At 37.4% G+C, this 22,197-nt stretch overlaps 1 pseudogene; it reads left to right on the top strand.

The window, feature by feature from the left end:
* The first annotated feature begins 6,052 nt into the window (after positions 1–6,052).
* LOC105180339 (dnaJ homolog subfamily C GRV2-like) lies at positions 6,053–19,418 on the top strand (annotated as a pseudogene).
* The last annotated feature ends 2,779 nt before the right edge of the window (positions 19,419–22,197 follow it).

Raw genomic sequence — 22,197 nt, 5'->3', positions numbered from 1 at the left:
ACTCCCTCATAATATGGACCAAAAGCTTTATAACAAAAATACCCTTATTGTTTGCACCCTCTAAAATATATTTATTATAGTCATCACAAAAAAACATAATCTCAATTATTATAATTTTTTATTTAAAATAAATATTATCCAAAATTTATGTTAACGGACAGTCCAAATTGATGTGTCCCGTAACCGGCCTTGGTAAAGCCATTGAATCCAGATGGATGTCCTGTCACACCGGATAACATCACATAATTTCTTGCTCATTAATGCGCGATTCAAGGTAGAGATGTCCTTGAACCCAAGTCCCCCCTCATCTGCCGGTCGACACACATCTTTCCAGCTACCTTGGCGTAGCCACTAGATATCGTACCCTTCCATAGGAAATTCCTCAACCTCTTCTCAATTTCATTGATAACTTTCTTAGGTAGTATGAATGCAGATGCCTAGTATAAACTCAATGCCGAAAGTACAGATTTGATGATTTGTACCTGCCCAGCATATGATAACGAAATCCCTTCCCATCCAGTAATGCGTGCATCGATTTTTGAAATAAGAGGCTGACAGTCAGAGATAGACAGTCTAGAAGAGATTAAGGGGATACCTAGATACCTCATCGGTAGATGCCCTTCTTGGAAGCCCAAAATCTCCAACATCTAATCTTTCAGTTCTTGAGCCGAATGGGAGATGATTAAGTGGCTTTTTTGAACATTCAGCCTAAGCCCCGACACCTCCGCAAACCAGTCCAATCCCTCCTTGCAGACTCTGATGGAGTCAAAGTCAGCTCGGCAGAAAAGAAGTAGGTCGTCTGCAAATCCCATCTGGAAAACTTTGGAACTCTCACACTTCAAATGATAGGTGAATTACATGGCCTGCTCAATTCGTTGCAGGAATCCCAAATGTAAAGCTTCCATAACGAGGACAAACAGATAAGGCGATAGTGGGTCTCCCTGTCGTAATCCTCTCGCTCCAGTAAAGAACCCATGAGGTTACTTACCTTTACCACCCAAAAAAAAGAATCCATTGAGACCAATCAAGAATGATGTCGTGGAAACACACTCCTCGATCCACCTTGTGAACTTAGGTGGGAATCCGAACAACTGCAAAACTTCTAACAAGAAGTCCCACTCCATCGTATCATAGGCCTTCCTGATATCCACTTTAAGCGCGCATCTGGTTATAGCCCGAGAATAGTTCCTGGGCTAACATAATGTTGTCCCCAATGCTTCTTTCCAGAATAAAAGCTGTCTGACAGGGGCTAATATGTTGTCTAGCAAAACACTAAGTCTCTGAACAAGTAGTTTTGCAATGATCTTGTATAAAACATTGCAGCATGAAATCGGTCTAAAATCATTAACCGACATAGGAGTGTGTACCTTTGGTATTAGAGCCAAAATTGTGGAGTTGATATGTTTCAATAGTTTTCCGGTAGAAAAGAAATCCAGAACCGCCCTCGTTACTTCTTCCCCCACCACAGGCCAAGCCGCCTTAAAAATCCCTAACGAGTAACCATCAGGTCCCGGCGCCTTGTCTTCAGCGATATCAAACACTGCTTACTTCACATCATTCGGCGATCATGGTAGGAGTAAGTGGCTAGCTTCCTCATCAGTAATACAATGCCTCGCCCCTGGTCTAAGGTATCGAATATCCACTGTCAACCGTCGTCTGGTACCTCCTAAAAGGTTCTGATAGTATGAGACAAACTCATGGGCGACCTCCCCTTGATCCGTGTGTGTGGTACCATTCTCATCATTGATCTGCAAGATTCTCCTCATTACTTGTCTCTGAGCAATCTTACGAAAGAAAACCCTGGAACATTGGTCTCCGTCTTTCATCCACTGCATTTTAGCTCTTTGCTGCAACATAATTTGTTCGAGTTTTGTCGCTTTAGCATAAACGATTCGACAACAATATTCCAGGAGTAAGTAGAGCTCATTCTGTCTGTCAGAGCTCACCAATTGTTGTGCTTCATCGAGAAAACCTTTGGCTAATTGGACATTCAGCGTCAAATCCCCCTTATTCCTCCTCTGTAGTCGGAAGACCGGTTTAAGTGCCTTCAGTTTACGTGCCACGGCATACATAGGTATACCAACAACCTCATGATGCCAAATGCTCTGTACATTGGGAATGAACTCAGGTGAAAGGGCCAGATAGTTATCAAATCGAAACATACCTCCATTAAGTTTTTGTGAATCCCCATGTAGAACCAGTGGCGAGGGGTCAGATGTCTGTGTTGTAAGACTGTGATAGGATGAGGTAGGGAACCTTGCCAGCCAACAATCATTAATAAGGATCCAATCCAACCGCTTCCATAAACTCCACGCAGTTGTATTGTAATTATGCTATGTAAACCATTCACCTTGCATTGGAAGTGGAATTAGGCCCGCCTCCAGAATACCGGTATTAAATTTTGCTGTGGCCATCCTTATATCTCCTGAAATGCCACATACCTCATTAAGGTCTCGTACTGCATTAAAGTCCCCTCCCACCAACCATGGGACGTCTGAGCACTGCTGAGCGAGTGTCTCCAGTGCAGTCCACAAAATCTGACGGTCAGTCACCTTAGTTGCACCATAAACAACAGTTACAATAACAGATTCATTGACAGCTCTACTAGTGATACGACATTACACGAATTGTTCACCCAGGTCAAGAACATGGACATCAATAAAATTGTCATCCCACGCTAGCCATATACGATTTCCAATGGAATTATAATCAGCAAACCACTTCCATTGAGGTAGCAAATAGGACTGTATATGCATAACATTATTCAGTTGAACACGTGTTTCAAGTATGCCCAAGAAATGTAACCTGAATTTTGAGACAAGGTCCTTTAATGCAAGCCGATGGTCTCGTTTATTCAGCCTACGGACATTCCACACGGCAAGGTTCAACATGAGTTATGATTAATGGGGCTGCTTGTGTTAGGACCCATCGAGGATTCACCTGCATCATCAATTAATTCAAAGCATCAAAGGCATTATAAATAACCAATGCCTTACCCCTATCACCGTGTTTCGCATTTTTGCATTCCCTAAGCATTTCTCCCTCCTCACGTCTCGGTATGTCAACCATTGTCGGTCTCATCGATTTTCTGCTCTTTTCATTGTTTGGTTGTGGTAGAGGAATGTTTGTTTTTGCCACATACACAGCTACTGGTGGTTTACTCGGTTTGTGTGGTTTGTTAGTGGACAGTCCTTTGCCATGTGCAAAGTCATACAGTTTGTGCATTTTGGAGGTAGCCATTCGTATTCAACATCGACTTTACAAGGTATTTTCCCTCTATTTTCATCCGATGTCATGACTATGATATGTTTTGTCAACTTTTGTGCTACATCAATCATCACACATACACGAGCGAAATTCAATCTCGTGCATGCTCTCGTTATTGCATCCGGGTAAAGAGGTTTACCCACTGCATTAGCAACCGTACTCAATCCATCAGTAGTCCAATATTCCATAGGAAGGTGTCTAAGTTTAACCCAAACAGGTACATGCTTATGTTGGAGCTTTCTCATGGCCATACCAGGTTCCCACTTTTGCAAAACTATTGGTTGTCCTTGGAACAACCAAGGTCCCCCTTTGATCACGTCTTCCATATCAATAAGTGTTTTAAATTGAAAAAAAAAGAATCCATTAGCTGTCGCTGTGACCTCCCTCAGTGCTTGCCACATCGAATGAATGTATTCCTTCAGATGATGATAATACGGCTTTTTCCCCAAAAAATATCCGACAGCCGTAGTTTTCCAACATTTGGATCCATCACGTACTGTGTACAAGGACGGCCGGACTATAGTTTCCCCATTTTGAACCGTTGGGGCGATAAAAGATAACATTTTATGGGACGAATTATTAAACGCGTGGGCAATTTTATCTTCATCAATCGCATTAGGGCTAGCATGTAGTGGTATGTTCCCAACAAATAATCCAGTCAAGAATAGTTCTTAAGCCTATCATACAATATTGTTGTATTTTGGACAAGGTTCTTATAATATAGAGCTATATAATTCAGACTACTATATTTTAAATATTTATGAATGTAATTTAATATAAAAATTATAAGTTATATAATATACTTTTTTATAAAATTAAATTGAGCTTGTAAATAATTTTCTTTGTAAAACATATTTTCATATTGAACTTGTAATTTTTTTTATGTATTATATAGTTTATATAAAGTTATACATTTTGAACATTATTGTTTAAATAAAAATTTGAGTGAAAATTTTAAAATTATTAAAAGTAGTTTTGAGAGAGATTTTTTAATTAAATATACTTAGGAAGTGAAAAAAAATATAAAAATAAGTTAAAAGGGTGTTTTTATTCTGTCAACACTAAATTATGTGGTTTTCATTTAGGTGTATTGTTCACAGATAATCTTGTTTGTGGTTTTCATTTAGGTGTATCGTGGAGAATAAAGTGCTTCATAGATCTTTATTATCATGCTTCATAGGCCTTTCCCTCTTTTTTTTTTTTTCTTTTTTTCGTTTAATCCGTAATACCCAACCTGAGGGTACATGTCTGTATAATTTTCCCGTAATCTTCCTTTGTTATTCCAGCTCTTAAGATGTGACAATTTGTAAGACATGAAAATTTATCTAAATCATGAGTGTTCCATGGTTGCTTAGCTGTCATTGTTAAGAGGATATAAATCAGACAGGAGACCTGCAAACTTGACAATGATGGCAATTCTGGATGGCTTCAGAAGGCATATTCCGTTGATTTCAGACCACTCAATGTACCGCGTGCTGCTGCATTCCAAGGGGCTCATTATATTTCACCATTGAAAAGGCAAATAATCTCGTATGCATCTGGTGAGCAATTTCCGCTTTTCTTATGACTTGTAACAATTAATTTTCAGAACCATGCTAGTTCTTTTTGTGAATGATGAATTCTATTACATGAAGTTTTAATGGAAGCCACTTTTTCTTTTATAATGTTTGGTCCCCTTGACCTGTCCAAATCTAATTTTTTCATCCCTCTTTATCTTCTATAATTCAAGAACCAGCTTCAATTTCTGATGGTTTTAAGGGCCTTCACAGTTTATCATTGTTGGTTATTACCACGAACAGTTCAGTCTCCTTTCCAAGTTGAATACATTCATCTTCTAATACCATATTGTGAGTGAGAGGGTGTTTCTGCTGTTTGAACAATCCTCAAATTAGGATTTCCTGTACAGTTTGGTCTTATGTAGACTTTATTCAAGATATTCCTGTATTTAGTCAGTTTGGGTAATATTGAAGCTGATGAGCTTCTGCTCAAATATTGTTTCATTTGGTAATTTACTGAGTTGTGGAGCTTTGTGAGTACATGTATCATGAATGATTATGCTACTCAAGATTGAATTATGATCAGCTACCCCCAAAACACTTTTATTGTATTTGTTCTCGAAAATATTCAACTTGTTAATAGATCTGAAACTTATGCGAACCGATTCATTAGTTCATTGGTAGTGCTAGCTATTCTTTCGAGTGGATGGGTGGGCTGGTCCTCGTCCTATGTTTATCTTTTTAATGTTGTTCAAGGGTTGAAGGAGTATAATATTTGGGCATGGAGATTCGGTGGTATTAAGTTAAGCACTAGTAGCACAATGACATCGGGAGGAAAATAAATGGAACATAATTATTGTCAAAATCTTTTAGGTACCTTTGAGGACTTACCTTGCTGGTGATCAACATAACAAAGCACGACGGTCTTGTTTATAAGAGTGTCACTTTTGGCTGTGTTTGTGTGTATGTAATGATTCATGTTGTTCTTAGTTGTATGTTGCCCTTATAAGTTCATGATTGATGGTTGGTTAAGGCTTCGTCTTAACAACTACTTATCTTTTTTAAGCAATGCACTGGTTGTTCATATATATATATGTGTGTGTAGACATTTGCCACATCTAATGCATTTATCAATGTCTTTGTGTTAAAATGTTTCTGGACCACATAGGTAACCAAGCTTGTACACTCGTTTAAGGAAGGTTCGGAGGAATGGTCCAAGAAGGCGGTAGAGCTTGAGGATTCATGAAGACTTTAGACGTAAGTTCTATTTGTAATTTATTTATCCAACAATGGCGAATGATGCACAGTACACTAATTCCTCTTGTGAACATGCAGTTTGGTTGTGGAATTTCAAAATTATTTGTTTGTCTTACGTCTTCATGCATGCTGGATGCGAATGGAAGGTGTATGAGGTGGCAAAGACGGTCTTTGAAAACAATGACACAGAAACTAGAAAGTCTTTGCAAAGTGATAATGGTGGTAAAAAGTTGATCATTTTCTTGGCTTTCACTCTTCATTTCATCCATCAAGCATTCCTTTATATGTTTGCATTGTTATCTTGAGTTCTTGATATTTATCATCCACATTATGGGGTTGTGATTTTCTTTTTATCTATGGCAAGTTTGTTCCCTTGATAAATAGTGTTGGATGCTTTTTTAGTGGTTTTCAATTACTTTACTACTGTGGTGTGGGTGTTTCTCATCTTGTTTAATTTGGTTGTGCTTTTATGTTATCTCATTCAAGTAAACGACGTGTATTGTGTTCTTTGTGGTATATCAAGCTCTGTGAGACATTTTGTTGTCGGGATGTCTGTAATTGTTTAGTATTTTAGGATTAGACTCTTGGTTCAATTGAAATTACATGAAACTTCTCATATTCTAATTTTGATTTGAACAGCCCAATTCACATTCCAAATGAGATAAAACCATTTCAAAAGTAAAGAATTCCATGACATATATGTAGTGTTAATTAACACATAGGAACCAGAGGGTAACTTTTTTTTAAATTTTTGTTCATCTTTTGTTATCCTATCAAACTACTTTTGTTTTGTTTTCTTTTGCCAGTTACTATCAAACTACTTCCGTTTATATTATTTTTTAGTAATTTGACAAATAAATGTGATTTAGGAAGTCATAAGATTGAGACATGAATGTGCACTAGCGTTATGTGATTGTTGCTTTGATTAACTGTGGAGTTGTTGAGGCATAATTTCATGCATTTTGAATTGCTTTGAAAGAGAGTTGGAATTTCTTTGCTTCTACTAAATCTTAGGATTCTTGTGAGATCATATTTGTTTGCTAAAACTCTACCCGATTGATCCTTATATCCCTAACATGGGACATGCATCCATTTTGAAAAATTCAAAGGCCCTTCCCCTTCCAGAAAAAAAAAGAAAGAAAGAAAGAAAAGTAAGAAAAAGGAAATTACATCTACTCCGCTGGTTTAGGTCACTTAGTAACTGGGTAACTTCATCACAAATGTTGTTATTCACGTAAAACGGTGGCCGGAGCTATGAGTATGCAAAGCACTTTAGGTAAAACGTCTTTTGGTTGAGTAACCGGGTGCCTTCACCACAAGTGTTGTCATTCGCGTCAAAAGGCCAGAATGCGACGTTTTTTGGTTGAGTAACCGGGTGCCTTCATCACAAGTGTTGTCATTCGCGTCAAAAGACCAGAAAACGGCCTAAAGAACACAAGTCGCGGGCAAAAACAAAGGAAAAAAAAAGAAAAAAAAAGCCGTGACTAAAGCAAAAGGGGAAGAAAAAAGAAAAAAAATTCATTAGTGGCCAAAGAAAAGAAAGAAAAGCGGAATCTGTCCCGACTAGGTAGATGTGAGGAGATAAAAGGGTATTGTGATAGCATCGAGGATGATAACACTTTGAAATCCATAGATTTTGTGGAAGCTTGATTGTCCTCCTCTATACTTGGTAAAACGAAGTGCTGTGATGTGATTGGCCTCTTACCCTCGTTATGATAAGTTAGCATTTGCATAATGTGTTGCGGCGTTTGTGTTTTGAGATTATGTGCACATAGTATTTCATTCTGTTGGAGGCAATAACTTTAATGACATTGCGGCAGTCCTTTCTTTTCTTTATTGATTTATTAAAAAATTGTCACATTTCTTAGTGCTGAAAATTTTTGTGTAAAATCCTCTACTTTGGCATGCCTTTTCTTATGTGACTACTATTTTTGGTTGGGAGGAGGAGGAGATAGATTCTGGCCTTGTATTTATTGTATTTAAATTCTATATTATTATAGTTTTCTTTAATCTTAATGAATTATTCCCTTTAGATTGCCATCCCAGCAGGGTGAGGGTGCAAGTTCAGTATATAGCAGTAGTGCATCTTACATGACCGCCCCTTAAAAGGAAAATGTATGTGCTTGCATGTATGAGTTAAAGAAGTCTACCATGGTACATAGTATTATAAATTTTTCACTTCTAATCTATACTGGCCCATGAATGTGGTTTATCCAGGTATGTGAGGTTGGGAATCATTGTTAACTAATAATTGATAATAAAATCGGATTCCTTTTTTGTGTTCCATCTTCTGTTAAACTCTTTAATGAAGTTCATCAGATATCTTTCAGTTACATTTGCTACATTTGGTGAGAACACCAGATGATGTCCCTGGATGTGCTTCTTAGTGCTGGTGTTCCGTGGTGCAGGTGACTATTTATATGCTATCATATCATCTTTATCATTTGTCCCCTACACTCTTATGCAGAACCCATTCATTAGTTCATTGGTAGTGCGAGCTATTCTTTCGAGGGGCTAGGTGTGTTAGTGCTCTCCTGCATTTATCTTTTTATGCTCTTGAAGTGTTGAAGGAGTAAAATTCAAGTCCATACTCGACAATAGATATTGGGCGGTATTGAGTTATGAGCTCACAGCAAGGCATTTTAAATGAAAAAAAGATTACATCATGAGAAGAATATATGGAACATAAGTACTGTAAAAATCTTAGGTACCTTTGAGGACTTAGCATTTTGCTAGGGATTTTCTTATCCATTGAAAATCAACAGATACAATTAGATACCATCATTTGTAATTAGGTGTGTTACTTTTTGTTGCCTTGCATCCTTAGTGATTTAATCTTTGGTTGCATTGTAAGTCACTCTCTTAAATCAATGTTTTTCTTGACTACTGGTGCAAAAAGCTCGAGAATTTGTTGTCAGTTCCCAAGAGCTTATCACTCAGGGTTCAGTCCTGGTAAGTCGCTTGTGGTAAGTCGCTTGTGGTAAGTCGCTTGTACTGGCTTAATTCCTATCGATATTTATGTTGATCTATCTAGAGAAGTTATTTAATATCAATATCTGAAATTAAAGTGCTTATTCTGTTTATTCGATCTTATTGTTTTAGGATATTATTGTGGAGATGCTGCTGATATGGCTAATACTGAATCGTTGAGCGTTGCAAGAGAAGCTGCAATACATAGTGCAGCTATTAGGTGTCCTCCAATGGTGTCTCGCTTCCAGTTATCATATGATCTTGCAGTCTCGTTATGTTCTAGGTTTGTTTTCTTTTCTTATGTGTGATCCTCTTCTGGTATCACGCAGAAATGGTCTCTTGGAAATTTAGTATTTTACCGGCATTCCTTTTCTTGTTATGCCCCTGTGCAGAAACGTATGGTAAGATAATAATTATTATTTAAAATTGAAATATATGCAAATAATTGCTTCATTTATGTAATATATGACTTTTGATCACAATTGGAATGCTAATTACTGTGTCGCGCTGTAGAATGATGCATGTTAGTTGGAGCTAAATGAAGGTAATTTGGTGGATATCTCTAAGTCATAAAGTATCAGAGCATTTTAGAGGATGCTTGATGGTTTTGATTTTTTGAGTGCAATAATGGCAATATACTAAAATCGTCCACAACAGTAGACATACTGTCCCCATATTCTTTTACTATTCCTTTCTCGAATTATGATATGCCTGTTGCTATGTAAATTGTTGAACTTATGTACATGAGCATGCAATTGCAATCTCTGGGGATTTTGGCATCTAACTATTTGGACAATGCTCTGGTCCGTTGTTGTGGGATGGGATGTTTGATGCTACATTTAGGATATTCTATACAGTTCGGTCTTATGTAGACGTTATTGGTGATATTACTTTTTTTTAGTCAGTTTGGGTAAGATTGAAAGTGATAAGCTCGTGCTCAAGTATTGTTTCATTTACTAATTTACTGAGTTGTGAAGCTCTGTGAGTACATGTATCATGAATGATTATGCTAGTCAAGATTGGTTTATGATCAGCTACCCCCAAAACCCTTCTATTGCATTTGGTCTCTGAAATATGCAACTTGTTAATAGATCTAGATCTGAAACTTTGAAATAATTAAGCAGGCTGTTCAATTTGAGAATTGGAGTTCATTGGGTTTAGGCCTTGAATTGGTATCCTTTTGTCTATACCTGTATCATCCAGAATGGTACCATGATGCCAATCAGGATCACCATGAACTCTGTGCTTCCTGTTTCCATCATGTCTGCTGACTTGTATTGAACTACTCTAGCTCTTTGCGGATCTTGGGGATCTTCAATAGCACTGAAGTGTTGTTTATATATCAAACTACTGCTGAACTGATGGAGTTGAATTAGTATCTAGTTTCTATAGAGACTAATTACTGGACTACAGACTATGATCATGATCATTCTGTTGCAGTTTTTCGCCACAGAATATGAAATAAAGTAATTTCTACTGTGATAACGAAGAATTTTTCGCTCTTATGATCATCTACATTTCTTAGACTAAATATATATATTATTAATTTGTTACTGAACGAGGTTCTTTCTTATTTACTTTGTTATTTAAATAGGATATCTATGGTAGAGAAATTTCTGTTTTTCCTGCGCCAAAGGGACAAATAATGACATGGAAGGAGTCTTTACTTGATACACCTACCTATAGTTGGGTATGCTTGTTTTGCAATGTTCCTAAAACGGGCGTGTTCTTTTTCAGGTGGGAGATGTGGCATTGTCCATATTTTACAGTATAGTAGCCCCTCATTCAAATATAGATGATGCTAGAGATTGTTACACCAACCCCCAGAGTAAAGAGGATCTTGTCAAGCTCATGTTGTCTTCCACATATTGCCCAAGTAATATTTTTAAGTGCCTGTCCTTCTATTGGTTGTGTGTGCTCTTGTCCCAATTTGGCCAACTGAAAAATCTACTCAGACTTATTAGAATAAAAAATTGCTAAAAACGCAGAAAGTTATGCTTATTATTGTATCTTTTGTTTATCTACCTGGAGAGCATGAAAAATGTAAAGGTTGATATGTGGTTCAAATAAGTTCCATCAACCTTTGTCCTCAAATATTTGAGATTTTCAATCTGGCAGTTCTATGATTTGTATTCGCTTAGGGATAGTAAGTCGAGGATTATGTTGATGGATATGCGAGGGTGGTGTAGAGCATTTCCGACTTCTGTTAAAAGAGTTCTAAATTTTGCTTGTACGTAGATCTGGTACAAGTTGGTTCAAAAGAATTATGAAGGGCTGTTCATTTTGTTTTTCCCTTCCCTCAATCTTTACTCGCTTCAATGAGCAGGCCATTCTTTCACGTACATAAAGCACTGGGCCCCTTAAAGCATTCCTTTGGTTATGAGCTTGGTTACATAAAAGATTGATGTGTGGCACGTAGAGTAAAATAGGATCAGAGCTTTATCCTACAATAAACCGGTTGCCTTGCAAGCCATTTAAAATGGGAGTCAGTTGTCCGGTATTTATGCTTATCGTCGAGATGCACATTGGAGACTGATTGAGCACACAACTGTAGAAGGGTCACTGGAACTATTGCACCTCCTTAAACTAAGATATAGTTTTCCTGTAATATGCACTTAGGATATCCACGTTTACTAGTATCCTTAAACTCCTGGTGTTTTAAAGATGCAACTTTTCATATTCTCTTGTGCCTTTTCATGGTAATTATATTATAACACTTTCACTTTGGAAGTGGGGTAACTTTTGTTCCTTTCTTTGCCTTCCACACAGGTTTGAGATGTTTTCGTTATTTTTTCTTTTGTTTTTAAGCTGAACTAGGCAGTGGCTCGATGGTGGCTCCCTCAATATGCACATTGTTTCTCAATTTCAGAGCTTTAGTTAATGAACCAAACTCTTTCCTCTATTTCTTATGTGCAGGCAATGCTTTCTGGTGAACCAACTATTGTTGATGCTGTTGCTGCTCTGCTGAAAGCTATAGTTACTAGGAACCCAAAAGCAATGATCCGACTATACAGTACAGGCGCATTTTCTTTTGCTCTGGCTTACCCTGGTTCTAATCTTCTTTCAATTGCCCAACTCTTCTCAGCGACTCATGTTTATCAAGCTTTTCATGGTGGTGAGGAAGCTGCAGTTTCCTCTTCTCTACCTTTGGCGAAACGAAGTGTTTTGGGCAGCCTCTTACCTGAGTCATTGCTTTATGTACTGGAACGTAGCGGCCCAGTTGCTTTTGCCGCAACAATGGTTTCTGATTCTGACACTCCTGATATTTTGGACACACAAGATGCGAGCAGAAAATCTGATCCGTCAGGTAGCCCTGAATCTGCAACTGGAGTTTGCTACTTGTCTTTCACCCCAAGCATCTTTTGTTAACATTTAGTATTTACATTCTAAAACATGGTGGTGCTTGAGTCATCCTCAATGCAAATAAGTGCTGCATTTAACTCTCAGTTTTATTTGATTAGGTTCTTCAGCATCTTGGTGATTTCCCTCAGAAATTGTCACAGCATTGTCATTCCTTATATGACTATGCTCCAGTGCCACCAGTGACATCCAGAGCTGAAAGATGAAATGTGGTGTCATCGTTATTATCTTCGAAACTTATGTGATGAAATTAGATTTCCTAGCCTATTGTTGAACATGTTGAGTTTTTGCAATCATTGCTAGTAATGTGGAGAGAAGAGTTAACTCGAACGCCAATGGACCTTTCTTAAGAAGAAGCTTGCAAGATACTAGAGATTTCCATTGATGAAGTATCCAGAGACGACGCCCCTAAGAAACCAAGTTTTGAGTCAGTTGAGGAGATACCTGATATATCAAAGCAGATTGAGTATATTGATGAGGAAAAGCTCAAGAGACAGTATAGGAAACTTGCAATGAAGTATCATTCAGACAAAAATCCTAAAGGGAGGGAGAAGTTTCTGGCAGTGCAGAATGCTTATGAGTGCTTGCAGGTATGCCAAATTCCTTGATCCTGTGTGAGGATCTGTCGTTACTGATAAAAAATGGAGACTATATGATTAAGCTTGAGAAAAAAAAAAAGAACATATAGACAAGGGATCTTATAAGCTGCCAGATCTTATTTCAAATGAATTAGTCGACTTGTTTAGACACCGTTTTCACAATTATGCTGTTTATTTGACTGGTAGAAACTGCTCTAAAGGTATTTATGCTGTCAAGATGAGCCAAATGCTTTTTTACACATATAAATGGATATCGGTATTGATTTTAAATATATCTTGGAACTAGGAAGGACACGGGACTATATATATATATATATATTTAATTCTTAGATATGATACTACCTCAATTTAAGGTGTGGACCAAGAAATAAATTTAAATATATAAATTTAAGTGGCTTTTGCGGAAGAGTGAAAATGTAAATCATAGGGCTTTCCTATGAGGTTTGGACTACTTACATATGTTTCCCTTTGGTTTTGTTGCCTGCATCTAATATTTCATTCTGCAATCAGTACACTTCTTGGAATATGATCAGCAAAGTTGGACAAAATTCCTAAGTTGAACCCTACATATGAGGATTTTTATGAGGCATGTCTTTGGCCGGAATGCAATCCTCTTTAATTGGTTGTATTTCTTCATATTTGAGTTCCATGTTTCATATTTTCTTTTTAGTGATCTACTGCTTTCTTATTCCTCTCCCTTAGGTGACCGTGCAAGGATTGCAAGGTCCCCAGAGTTGGAGGTTGTTGCTTCTCTGAAAGGGCCAGTGTATTCTATATAGGCGATATGGGAATGTATTGATGCCATTCAAATATGCTGGATATCCTATGCTCTTAAGTGCCATTACAGTGGACAAGGATGATAACAATTTTCTTTCCTCTGATCAAGCACATCTTCTAGTTGCATCCTCGGAGCTTGTTTGGTTGACGTAAATTCATCATCTGCCTTTAATTTCCATATCATTCTTCTTTAGATAAGTACTTTGTAAATGTACTTTTGCTCAGGTGCGAGTCTTCATCATTGAATGGTGAAGAGCTTGTGAGAGATGGTGGAATACCTCTTCTTGCAACCCTCCTTTCCCGTTGCATGTGTGTGGTCCAACCAACAACTCCTGCCACTAAACCGTCCGCCACTATTGTCGCTAACATAATGCGAACCTTTCCAGTTTTGGGTCAGTTTGAAAGTGCGAGAACTGAGATGCTCGAATTTTCAGGATTAGTTGATGACATTGTTCATTGCACTGCACTTGAGCTTGTTCCTGCTGCTATTGATGCTGCCCTGAAGACCATTGCTCACCTTTCTATGTCCTCTGAAATTCAAAATGCCCTTCTGAAGGCTGGTGTACTGTGGTAAGATAGATCATTATATTGTTATGATTATGCTTTCACAGTTTTCTAGCATGAGATTCTAGTTTCTGGAAGTTCGCAGAATACTACTGTTTCTGTTATGGATTTCTGGACCGTCCTTTTATATTTATCGCTTAACCTGGTTCCAAGTGACATATTGCTTAGTGACTTAGTTTCTATTCGTTCATTACTTTTCACTCTTTTGCCCATATAATTCTTCGTAGCTCATATATGGATATTGAATAATGAAATTACCCATATTGGTCTATTTATAATGCTCTTTGTGCTCATGTGGATGACTTTGTTGCTGGCATTTTCTCTGTGTCTGTCTGAGCTTGTATAGAAAACTTATTTGCTTGTGAAGGTGGTCATATTTTTATTTTTTTAAATTGAAGAAAATGTTGGAGCTCTAGTGTTGAAGATGCTTTGTGGCGACTATTCTTTGAATGCCAAAATATACTTTTTCTACGTGAAGTGTGAAAACTTGAGCTTTATGAACAATTTGAATTTTGAAGCCACTGCATCAGCTGGCACATGACTGTTACATCTTACAAAAACCACTCAGATGTTTCTCAAAAAACTGCGGTACCTTGATGTTATAGTTTTCTCTTGTGGTCTGTTACTTGAATCGAGGTCCATTTACAAACTTGAGGGTTCATAGAGTTAATGTTTATTTGTACGGTACCTTTTGTCGAGTCAATTTGCTTGCAAAGAGAGTCCAACATTTATTTTAAAATTGAACAAAATCTTGGAACTATTGTGTTGAAGGTACTTTATGGTGACTATTCTTTGAAAAACAAAATTTCTTTATTCTGTGGCATTGTGGAAGTTTATGGTTTATGAACATTGTGAACTTGAAGGCCTCTGCATCAGCTGCTATGTGCCTGTTATATCTTAAAAACCACTCCACTGTTGCAAACTGCTTTATCGTGATGTTATGGTCTTTCTCAGGTGGATTTTTTTTTTTGAATCAAGGTCCATTTCAGAAACTTGTGGTTTTATAGGGTCACTTTTGGTTTATTCAGGTACCTTATACCATTGTTGCTCCAATATGATTCGATGGCGGAGGAATCAGATAAGACAGATGCACATGGTGTTGGAACTAGCGTTCAAATAGCAAAAAACATACATGCTGTAAAAGAATCTCATGCCTTGTCAAGGCTTAGTGGTTTGGTTGACGAGGAGATCCCGACGCCCTACAATCAGGCTGCAGCTGATGCCCTTAGAGCTTTACTAACCCCTAAACTTGCAAGCATGCTGAAAAATAAATTTGCAAAATGACCTCCTATTCACATTAAACTCAAACTTGGAGTCCCCTGAGGTAAATGGTGCAGATTTTGCATTTTGACAAAGAAAAAACGTATTGGGTGCTACTTGAGCATTGCCTCATCTTCCTGCATCAGTATCTGCATATTTTCTTTGAATGTTGTGAAACTCAGAGCACTATAATGGGGCAGGCTTCTTAACATACCTTTTCTGATATGTAGGCAATATTTGCTTCTTCTTCTTTTGTAAGTACTTTGTTGGTTCTATTAGAAGTAGATAATTGGGGGAAAAAAGAGAGGAAAGCAATATGTTCTACATGTTTGTGTTATTAAAAGTTTTCAAATTGGCTTTAACTACTTGGTATGTAGTTGTCATGAAGATTCTATAACTGATTCAAGTTTCATTTTTTTTTCTTTTCCCGATTTACTTGTTTACTAGCAAATCCGGGTGGTTTGGTGGCATGGATGTATTCTGGACGTTCTGCATTTAAATTTAGAGAACTTAATTTTCTTTGAACTGTCTTTTGCACTGGACATAGTATTTAATTCAAAGAATCTCTTGCAGCTCAACTATTGGTTCTTTAAGGGAAGAGGTTATTTGTTTGCATCTAATAGAGTATCTTCTTCCGTATATCTATCTTGTCTGATCAAAGAAATTTGGTGTTGGGCCTTAAAACCTATGCCCTTCCTATCTATGACTAGTTGTGAAGTTTCCATGCATTTCTTATGTTTGATATGCGAACCTATTTGCACATTTTCCTCCTCCCCACCCCATAAAAAAAAAACAAAAAAAACAAAAAAAGAAGCTTTTGCACCAGAAGTTCTTTTCAGGAGCCTGAAGGTTTTATTTTTTGCATAATGATTAAGAAAAGGTTATCTATTATGTGCAAGCTATAATTCTAATCTATATATAGGTTGTCTTTCTGATAATGTGGGTGTTACTTTCCATAACTATCTAGATTGAAAATGTTTTAAACACATATACTGTAGTTCCAAGTGATGGCCATTTGTAGATGCTCTATGCCATAGTTGATGACCTTGTGGGACTCTCAGATATCATGACATAGTTTCACTTGATCTTTCATTTACAGATAATCTGGAATTCCTCCACCTGAGTAGAACTTTTGAAATTTGTGGAAGAGCAGCGTGCAAGCCTTAGTCATCATGGTTCCTATGACCTTAAAGATTCGCATTCCTTTGTTTATGAAGCATTATCTGAGGAGCTCTATATTGGCAACGTATACTTGAGAGTCTATAATGATCAACCAGATTTTGAAATTACTAAGCCTGAGGACTTCTGTCTTGCCCTTGTTGATTTTATATCACATCTAGTCCATAATGCACCCGCTGCAAGCATGGATACTCATGTTAATAGTGATGTAACCACTGATGGATCTGCCGAGCAGCATCTGATGATTCTTCAGCATCACTTGATGGGAAAAGCTTGGAGAGGGAGGATTTGGAACTAGTTAAAAATCTTCAATACGGTCTGCTATCCCTTCAGGTAGAAGTCTGGTGGTTTTTCGTCTGACACTTTTTTAGTCACCCTTGACACCTTTTTTTCTGTAATTTCTGTAATTTCAGCACTTGTTGACAAAGAATCCGAATTTAGCTTCAGTGGTCTCCACAAAGGAGAAGCTATTCCCCTCTTTGAATGCTTTTCTCTTCCTGTTTCTTCATCAAGCAACATTCCTCAGCTATGTCTACTTGTTTTGTCACGGTTGACAACATATGCACCTTGTGTGGTTTTCATTCTTGAAGTTCTCTTGCCAATACAAGGTATGCTGATCTCATAGATAGCGGTTTCTTAAGAATTCTATCTTGCGCTCTAAAATGGAAATTCTGTGTAGAAGAGATTCCGTTGCAGCAAAGAGCCGCAGCAGCTTCGCTATTAGGGAAGCTTGTTGGCCAGACTATGCATGGGCCTAGAGTGGCGATAAGTCTGGCAAGATTTCTGCCTGATTTCCTTGTCTCGGTAATCAGGGATGGTCCTGGTGCAGCAGTTGTGATTGCTCTTGAACAAACAACAAAACTCCTGAACTAGTCTGGACTCCAGCAATGGCTGCATCGTTGTCTGCACAAATAGCAACTATGGCTTCGGATCTGTACCGTGAACAGGTGAAAGGACGTGTTGTTGATTGGGATGTACCTGAGCAGGCCTCTGGCCAACAGGAGATGAGAAATGAACCTCAGGTATAACTGCTGTGTGCTGCAGATGTACTCTTTTGTTTTTGATTGATTACATGGATGTTCTAAAGAACGCTAATTCTGTTTAATGACTTACATCATGTATTGCTGTCTAGGTTGGAGGGATCTATGTTAGGTTATTCCTGAAAGATCCCAAGTTTCCACTTAGAAATCCCAAGAGATTTCTTGAAGGGCTGCTGGATCAGTACCTTACATCCGTTGCCGCCTCACAATATGATGCCCAAGCTGTTGACACTGAACTTCCTCTACTTCTTTCTGCTGCCCCGGTCTCTTTAGTCAGGATGTACCCCGCTCTTGCAGATCATGTTGGATATCTTGGTTATGTGCCCAAACTTGTGTCTGCAGTAGCCCATGGAGCAAGCAGAGAAACAATAGCTTCAGAAACCTATGTATCTGAGGATGGTTCGTCGCAACAAAATTCACAAACTCCTCCGGAGCGAGTTCGCCTTAATTGTTTACGTGTTCTACATTAGCTTGCAGGTAGCACCACCTGTGCAGAAGCTATGGCAGCCACTAGTATTGGGACACCCCAGATATGTTGTGGTTTTAAGCAGCCCCCCTTTTTTCCCCTCCAAGAAAATATCATACAAAAGATGTGTTTATCTGATTAAACATCTGTTGCTAAGTTTGGTATTGTTCTGATGAGCTTTTTCTTCAGGTAGTTCCACTTCTGTCGAACGCGATTGGTTGGCAAGGTGGAAGCATCCTAGCTCTTGAAACCTTAAAGCGTGTTGTAGTTGCAGGGAATCGAGCAAGAGATGCACTTGTTGCACAGGGTCTCAAGCGAGCATCAATATCTCTGTAGACCCTAAGTTGTAGAATTGTTATGCATGTGAAATGTGCAGACGTGGTTAATGAAACAACAATGCGCATAAATTCATCTGTGTTTTCATGATAAATTTTCTAAGATGGTTGCATAAGTAATGCAAATCATGCAATTAGTATTTATTAGATACAAAGTAATTTTCGGCCCACAACGTGCAATTATCTGTCACCTGGGCTAAGATATGGGTGGGTGATTGAGTCTGTTTTTAGAATATTGTTGGGATATACATGCTGATAAAACTACTGTTGCATGTTCTCTGTGTCATGCAATAGTAACATGGCATATAATTGTTGTAGGGTTGGTCTTGTGGAAGTTCTTCTTGGCCTTCTTGACTGGCGAGCTGGGGGAAGAAATGGGCTTTGTTCGCAGATGAACTGGAATGAGTCAGAAGCAGCACTTGGCCGGGTTCTTCAAATTGAGGTCTGTACCATATCATGATTTGTGTGAACACATACTGCCTTTTCTGCATGGTGGTTTGGAAAATTCAGATGGTGCCTTTAGATTAAATGATAAATGGCTTTATATCCAAGTATAGAACATTTGCAATGAACTAACATAAAATGCCAGACCAACCTTGTGGGACAGAAGTGGTGCATAATTAGCAAAAGAAATTATGTTCTGAATTCATATGATAAGTTGCTCAAGGTGGTCTGAGTTCTATTTTTTTTTCATTTCTCCAGAAATATATTTGTGTTTATAATCTCTTTGTGGTCATAATCCCTTTGCTGTGGGATCTTCCATGTTTCCTTCAAAGGACAAGGAAAAACAATATGCACACCAAAATGAAAAGCTCTAAAAGGATTAGTAGTTTACAAGTCCTTGTTAAAAGCTTTTCTTGAGGTATTGTGATTGTTTCGTGAGTTTTTTGATTTGCATGCGAGAATACTAAGTGAATAATGATTTATTTAGGCTTAAGAAAATTAAAGCTGCTGAGAAGATTTCTGTATCTTCGTTTCACATGTATCTTTGATCTGCTTTGCACTGTAGATGCAGGCTTATTAAGGAGTTCTTCCATACTCTCGCATAGGATGGGCAGGATAAGGTCAGCTAATAGTGGGGTCCAGTTTTGGTCTAGGTAATAGAACCGCCAGGATAATAGATCATATGCTCTGAATTTGTGGGTTGATCATGCATAGTGCATGAGTTTTAATATATTTTAGTGTGTAATGTTGTGACACTGCAGATTATCAGGAAACATGGAGTGTAAATGAATTTTTGAAAAGCATGAATTGTTCTGAAATAATTTACATGCTAAATGTATGTGATACATGAATTAAATATTGAAAAGCATATTTTTTTTTAAAACTAATTTGCACACCAAGTATATGTGAAACACAATTGACAGATATGATGGTTTTTAGAATTCAATGGATCTTTTAGTAATTTAATATTCAGAAAAAGATGTCATATTTTGTTGTAACGAATCTTCCAATAGACGTTATTGGTGATATTCTTTTTTTTTTAGTTAGTTTGGGTAAGATTGAAAGTGATGAGCTCCTGCTCAAGTATCGTTTTATTTGGTAATTTACTGTGAAGCTTTGTGAGTACATGTATCATGAATGATTATGCTACTCAAGATTGGTTTATGATCAGCTACCCCCAAAACCCTTCTATTGTATTTGGTCTCTGAAATATGCAACATGTTAATAGATTAGATCTGAAACTTTGAAATAATTAAGCAGGCTGTTCAATTTGAGAATTGGAGTTCATTGGGTTTAGGCCTTGAATACCATCCTTTTGTCTATACCTGTGTATCATCCAGAATGGTACCGTGATGCCAATCAGGATCACCATGAACTCTGTGCTGCCTGTCTCCATCATGTCATCTGTACATTCTACTGACTTGTATTGAACTACTCTAGCTCTTTGCGGATCTTGGGGATCTGAATTAATACATTATTCAATTTCTATAGGCAGTTGTTCATCATCTTGTAATAAAAATTATTGGAGGTTTTCGCTGGTTTTACTCAATCTAGGCTTAAAACTCATCAGCTAAACTTAAGCAAGCTAGTGAAACATAATATCAAGTTGAAGTTAGTGTCATTTTGTCTCTTTGCTTAACAGATGATCCGGTAGTTGTGGTTTGTCATATTTCATCTATTCTATCTATTTTAACCATTTGTGTCATGATTGCCTGCAAATTGAGGTGTCCTAGAAATCTTGCAATCTCTTGAAACTCAAACAATACAAATAGACTTTGTTTGTAGTTTTTTTGTTTAAAATTTATGGGGCAATAATTTTGCACCAATCTCTGATGCGTGCTAGATGGTCTAGATGGTTTGATTTCCATACAGGCAACGAAGAAAATTACACCGCCAAACTTGCGAAAGACTTTCAGGCATATTTGAAAGTCTGCTTAGAGGGAGACGGCGAGTACTCCTTTTGTTCCCCAAGCCATCTTCCTTCTAGGTAATATATTCTATGGGATAGGATGCTATCCAAATGAGTTCGACTCTGGAATTTTTTTTTGTTTGTGGTTTCTGTAATGACAAAACTATGGACAATATTTTATAGTTTGTGAAATTTGCATTAACTGGTGAACAATTTACGTAATCTCATACCACTTTCTATGTTAAACTATATTGTTAGGATGTGGCTTAGATTTTGAAACTACTATCTCCTGCAGCTACTCAGCAGGCGATGCAGATATAAGAGTCCGATACAGTGAGCTCGTCTTGTGAATCTAGGAGGTACACTAATTAAGGAATTTTAACGTTTGTGGTAAATGTAATTTGAAAATGACAAACATATAATAAACCATCTTTTCATCAACAGGCCATTGTAAATTTGGTTTAGCATGAAATTGAAATGAGATTCACTATTTGTGGACTATACATAGTGTTTGTAACTTTGTAAAAGTACTTGTATTTGTGGTTTTTCATCCAACATATGTTATGGTACCCGTCGCATGTGCAACTTCATCAAATTTGTCCTGTCGTCCTCTAATTTATAGGTCTTTCTTTTTCTTTCATTTTTGTCTTCCATCTTTTTTTTAAACTCTTCCAATGAAGTTCATCACATAATTTTTTTTCAGTTGCATTGTATTTGTGGTTTTTCATCCAACATATGTTATGGTACCCGTCGCATGTGCAACTTCATCAAATTTGTCCTGTCGTCCTCTAATTTATAGGTCTTTCTTTTTCTTTCATTTTTGTCTTCCATCTTTCTTTTAAACTCTTCCAATGAAGTTCATCACATAATTTTTTTTCAGTTGCATTTGCTACATTTGTTGAGAAGACCACGGTGATGTTCCCGAAAGTGCTTTAGTATTGGTGTTCCGTGGTGCAGGTGACTATTCATATGCTATCATATCATTTTTATCATTTGTCCCCTAATGTTGTGTTGTTGGGTTCTCATTTTCTTGGATTTTTGACTAATTGGAGTGTATTTCTTCATTGTTTTTGCTGCTCTGATTAATTTATCTAGTAATAATAGCTTTTGTGTTCTACCACCTTGCATATTGGCTTCTTTGCTGCTGAAACTCTTTTATTGTTCTCCATTTTCAACTTTCTTGTTCACAGCATATATAGACAACTAAGATATTGTAGAACTCTTGTAAAGCTAATTTACTCTTGTGGTAGAGATTGTGTTCTTGCTTGAGTCCA

Source organism: Sesamum indicum, linkage group LG10, assembly GCF_026168435.1.
Source record: "Sesamum indicum cultivar Baizhima isolate 11 linkage group LG10, ASM2616843v1, whole genome shotgun sequence".
Lineage (NCBI taxonomy): Eukaryota > Viridiplantae > Streptophyta > Magnoliopsida > Lamiales > Pedaliaceae > Sesamum > Sesamum indicum.
The sequence above is the reverse complement of the archived record's forward strand: the minus strand, read 5'-3'. Positions and strand labels throughout refer to the sequence as shown.